Below are 6,000 nucleotides of genomic sequence, written 5' to 3' on the forward strand. Positions count from 1 at the left end.
ATTAAAAAAATAAAATAATAAAAATATAATAAATTTTTTAATATATATATATATATATATATATATATATAATCAATTAAATAATTTTTTTATAGTTATAATTTTTTCTCAACTTCTTATTTTTATATAAATTTTGTAATATCTAATTTTTATATATTTATATTCTTTCCATTTAATTTATCAAATTATGAATATAATACGGTTAGTATGACCTATTATAAATACATTTCAATTCTATCAAAATAACTACTCAAAATAAATGTTGATGGGTGGGGGCATGTGTTTCACATGCTCGTCATTCTCATTTACCCACCACCCCATCATGCCTAAGGTTGGATCAGTCCTTCTCCACGTGGTTGGATGTGAGAGAAAATGTTGAGGAAGAGTATGAGCAGGATATGGGAGAAAATGATAAGGAAGAGTGTGAGCCTCTCTTCCTTATGAATGGATAAGGTGTTGTTAGAGGAAGGTTTAAGGGAATGAGACAAGCCACCTTGGATGATGTTTTTTTAATGTACAACGTTTATGGAGCAAGAAAAATTGGGACTGAAGTGTTAACATCATGTCAGTATATTAAGGTGAGGGATAATTGTAGTAGGATTCATTAATTTTTTATTATTATAGAAGTTTTAGTGGTATTTATAGTTGGTTGATGAGTGGAGTGGACATTTTTTTGAGGTTTTTAGTGTGGGTAAAAAAAACGAGGGCATATTGGACACGTTAGCCCTCCATGAGTCTCTCTCACTAGGTAGCATGGATTTTGTTCAATATGTGTTATATTTTTTACATGACTAGTCCAACATGCAATTTGTATGCACTTTCAACAAGGGTTAGGGAGTGGGATGCTAGTCAAAGAAAGGTGAAGCCCCCAATTTATTTTTTTGTGATGTTTTACATTTTTTTGCATAGGGTTTGTTCTTTTGACATTTTTATAATGTATGGTGGTTCAAACATTAGTTTTCCAATTTTTGTTAACCAAATTATATTGAAATATAATCCATGTTAGTGGATTAGTGGTTTTGAATGCTGAAAGATCATGTATATTATATTGCAAAAAAACGAAAATGATAACAAAATTAGAGGTGTGGAACTAAACAATTTGCTAGTTTTCTTAGTTTGGGTTTCTAAGATAAATCGATATGCAATATGTGATTGATATTGTTTTACTTTTCTATATTATTGAGAATTTGTCTTTGTAAAATATAATTTACCTCGTCCTTACATACTCTATTACATTTGACTTATGTACTTGGTCAAGGATGGGTTGGGTATTGATCTTAAGCGGGTTCTCTCAGAATTAAGGTTTTGATCTAGGTGGAGAAGAAGTTTTGGTGGGTGGAGGCCAATCCTAACGTACCTTACTTGGTTCCACTCATGGTTAGTGTTGTTTTCTTATCTTGTGAAGGATTTTAGTCAGCCAGTTTATATAGTGCGTGGGGCTAGTTGAGTTGGTGTTGGTAGGAAATAGGAATGAATAATGGAGATTGATAAAGATTCCTATGTGGTTCAATCCACCCACTTTTCCATGACTATTGGTGAGGCATAAGAAGTTGAAAAATATACCACGATATATGCTTATAAGTAACCAAATAAGAAATGGAACACTCAAAGAAAATGGTACAGAAAAGAAAAGTGATTTGGTTAATTATAAACAACTAATGTTTACACAAATTTCTTTTGATACAACAATTAGTACACAAATTTTGATGAAAATTTTCAATTATAACCATTATCTATAACTAACTATACTTCCTATTCATTTATAACATGAATATCTTTATATCGTTTACATAAAAATTTGATAAAGATATCTAATTTAAAATCAAATAACATTACATCATCATTATAATATATCTGGTATATAAAATAATCAGAACTCATTACTTCAAAGCTTAGAATATGTGGTAGAATACAAAACATACAAAACTCGATAGTGGTGGAATACTAATATGAGTGTGTTATGATGGCGATCCAGCGACTATAGGGTCTTTCGTTTCTCTACCATTTCGCATTAGTGCTCCATTGGCCTCGTAACTTAATTAAAAAATTTGAACAGAGGCAGCTGAGAGGACTATTAATTTGGGTTGTAAACAAGGTTGTGTATTAAGGTTGTGTATGTTCGCAGAACCTTTGGTGTTACGTAAGCGCTGATGAGATTAAATAGAAAACCAGTTCTAATACAAGCTATCAGAGCTAGGTTTTGATCATCGGGTCCTTGGGTCTGTGGGTTATGGGCCCATGGGTCTGTTGGAAATTTCTGTTGATTTCAAACACAAAAAGAAATTACACAGAGAACAACGCTCTATTTCAATACAGGATCTTAATCATAAAAAAAAAATTGTTACAAAAATAGTCTTCCTCTATAGAGGGGTTACAACAGGAACACTTCAGTGCCAGAAACTAATTTCACTATCTCAGAAAACTACAGTTTCAGCACTGTTGTGCGTTGCAGGAAAAAAAGAACTCTTCTCCTCTAATTCTACACACTACTGTGTCTGCCCTTGCATTTTTATATATATAATGAACAACATAAAAATGTCTTACATATAATTTTGCTTGTGCCCATACTTCCGTAAAATAGAAAACAATAAAATTAAAAATTTCACCTACATTTACCAACCGCAGTAAATATCATTAATTACATGGCTAAAAAATATCTTATCGGAATTTAATGCATGGCTTATCATAATATCGCACCATCGCATCGGAGGAAGAGAAAAGATGTTCCACTGCTTCCTTAATCGTTGAATCATGCGATTTCCTATATGTAATCAGATCGCATCGTGAAATCGCAATCGCAGATAATCGAAGGGTTGCAGTGAAGGTTGACAAGGAAATGTGCGATATGCGATGGGATCGCATCGCAGGAAAAAATATGCAGGTTCGCTGAAGTAGAGTCGCTGCTTTTGTTCAATTATCAGCTTCCGGCAGTTTGAAATTATCATTCCAACACTCCCCTTTAATTTCAACTACTGGGTTTTTCTGCATACCCAGGCATGTCCTGAAATGATCAAAACTTTTCTTTCCCAATGGTTTTGTCAAGATGTCAGCTAACTGATCCTCTGTTCTGCAGTGCTGCAAAACAATCTCACCATTGTTAACCAATTCACGTATGAAGTGAAATTTGGTGTCTATGTGCTTTGTCCTTTTATGAAAAATAGATTTTTTAGACAATACTATTGCTGAGCTATTGTCACAGTCAATGGTTGTGCCCTTTTCTTGTTCATGACACAAATCTCTGAGAACTCTTCTCAACCACACTACTTGGCATGTTGCTGCTGTTGCTGCCACATACTCTGCTTCTACTTTTGACAAAGACACTACTGGTTGCTTCTTGGAAGCCCATGAGATGGCTCTTGATCCCATATGAAACGCATATCCCGATGTGCTTTTCCTATCATCAACACTTCCAGCCCAATCACTATCAGTGTAACCTGTCAACATGAAACTTTCAGAAGAGGAGTATAAAATACCAAACCCCTTCGTTCCATTCACATACCTTAGAATCCTCTTGGCTGCCTGCCAATGAGTCTCTTTCGTTCTTTCCATAAATCTGGAAATTAAACTCACAGCGTGCATAATGTTTGGCCTAGTTGCAGTCAAGTACATAAGGCTGCCAACTATGCTCTTGTACAATTTTGAATCAAAATCCTTGCTGTTGTCTTCTTTGGTCAATTTCAACCCCATTACAGTTGGAGTCATAGCTGCCTTGATGTTCTGCATGTTAAATCTCTTTAACATTGCTTCTACATATTTAACTTGAGAAATGAAAACACCATTTTCACTTTGGTCTACTTCAATTCCAAGAAAATATCTTAAGAAGCCCAAGTCAGTCATTTCAAATTCACTTTTCACGACTGCTTTAAAATCAGCAAGGAGAGAAGTATCATTGCTAGTAAAAATCAAATCATCTACATATAAAACAACAATAAGAATCTTACAGTCATTTTCCTTTATGTAGAGTGTGGGTTCACCATCACACTTATCAAACCCATTCTCAATTAGATAAGCATCTATTCTGTTGTACCATGCTCTTGGAGCTTGCTTCAGCCCATAAAGAGCCTTCTTCAGTTTGCAGACTTTATGCTCTTAGCCTTCAACTTCATAGCCTGGAGGTTGTTCAACATAAACCTCTTCTTTTAACACTCCATTCAGGAATGCAGATTTAACATCTATCTGATAAATCTTCCATTTGTGTTGTGCCGTGATAGACAACACTGTTCTGACTGTTTACATCCTTGCTACTGGTGCAAAGGTTTCATCATAGTCTTTTCCTTTTTACTGCTTGTAGCCTTTCACAACAAGTCTTGCTTTCTGCTCGTCAATCTTGCCTTCAGCATTGCTTTTGGTCTTATAGACCCATTTAACTCCAATGGCATCTTTGCCTTCAGGGAGGTCCACTAACTCCCATGTTTTACTCTTCTCAATTGCACCAATTTCTTCATTCATTGCTTCAATCCATTTATTTTCATTTACAACATATTCAAAATGAACTGGGTCATCAACATGACAATACAAAGCGAATAATGAATTCAGACCGGTATTGTTACTTACCTCTCCTTGTTCATAAATCTCATTCAGATTTCTAAATCTTGGTCTTCTTGGTGTGCTAGGAGTTCCATCCGAACTTGAGGGTATTTCTGATCCCTGTGATGTGCTTGGAGAAGCACTTCCTTGACTTCTCAAGGCTATTCGAATTCCAGCTTGTGGTGTGTTTTGTTGTACTTGCTGTGGTGGAGGAGGAGCCACCAATGAAGGATTATTTGCTGATGTCCCTTCCTCTTCTTCTTCGTGAGACACCATTGTCTTCACATTCACTGTCTTCTCTAAGCTTCCATCCCAAGCTTCATCTTCAATGAACTGCACATCTCTGCTTACTATCAATTTCTTGGTGGACGGATTATAGAGTTTGTATGCTTTTGACTCATCACAATAGCCAATAAAGACACACTTCTCCCCCTTACTATCAAGCTTCTTCCTTAGCTGATCCGGTACATGTGCATATGCTACACAACCGAATACTCTCATGTGAGTGACAGTTTGCTTTTGACCACTCCATGCTTCTTCTGCTATTTTGTTGATGACAGCTTTAGTTGGGCATCTATTCAACATGTAAACTACACAAATGACAGCTTCTGCCCAATACTCATGCGGCAAGTGTTTTGACTTCAGCATACTTCTGACCATGTCAAGAATTGTCCTATTCTTCCTTTCGGTTTTGCTGAGGTGTATACCTCGCGGTGAACTGCTTTTGTATGCCATTCTCTCTGCAAAAACGCAGAAAGTCTTTGGAGATGTACTCTTCTCCTCTATCTGTTCTGAGCACTTTGATATAATGCCCACACTACTTCTCAACAAGAGTTTTGAAGTGGCGGAATTTCTCAAACACTTCACTCTTCTGTTTCAGCATATACACCCATGTCTTTCTGGTGTAATCATCAATGAAAGTTAAAACATATTTATTTCCTGCAAATGATGGTATTTGCATCGGTCCACACACATCAGAGTGAACAATTTCCAAAGGGCGCTTTTGCCCTTATACTCTTTCCTGTTGGAAAGCTTTCTTTGTGTTTCTTGCCCAAGATGCAGCCTTCACAAAGGTTGTCCGGTTTCTCGATCAATGGAAATCCCTTTACCATTCCCTTTCTGTGCAACAGATTCAAGCCTCCGAAATTGAGATGTCCAAATCTCAAGTGCCACAACAATTCTCATCTTTCACTTGTTTCTGAAAGACTTCTTGTGTTACAGCTGTAATAGTTATTCCTTCCTTCAAGTCTGCCTTGAGTTTGAGAGGAAACATTCTATTGCTAGTCATCTGTACCTGTGCAATGATCTTCTTACTTGGAGGTATGTCTCTGATTGTACACATATCATCTTTGAAGAACACATTGTAACCTTTGTTAATGAGCTGTCCAATGCTCAAAAGATTACATTTTAGACCAGGTACATAGTATACCTCTGGCACAATCATCTGTTCTCCATTTCTTGCTTGGAAGATAT

The sequence above is a fragment of the Pinus tabuliformis genome, chromosome 7 (genome assembly GCF_031772625.1).
Source record: "Pinus tabuliformis cultivar Carrire ecotype Pingquan chromosome 7, CPIR1, whole genome shotgun sequence".
NCBI lineage: Eukaryota > Viridiplantae > Streptophyta > Pinopsida > Pinales > Pinaceae > Pinus > Pinus tabuliformis.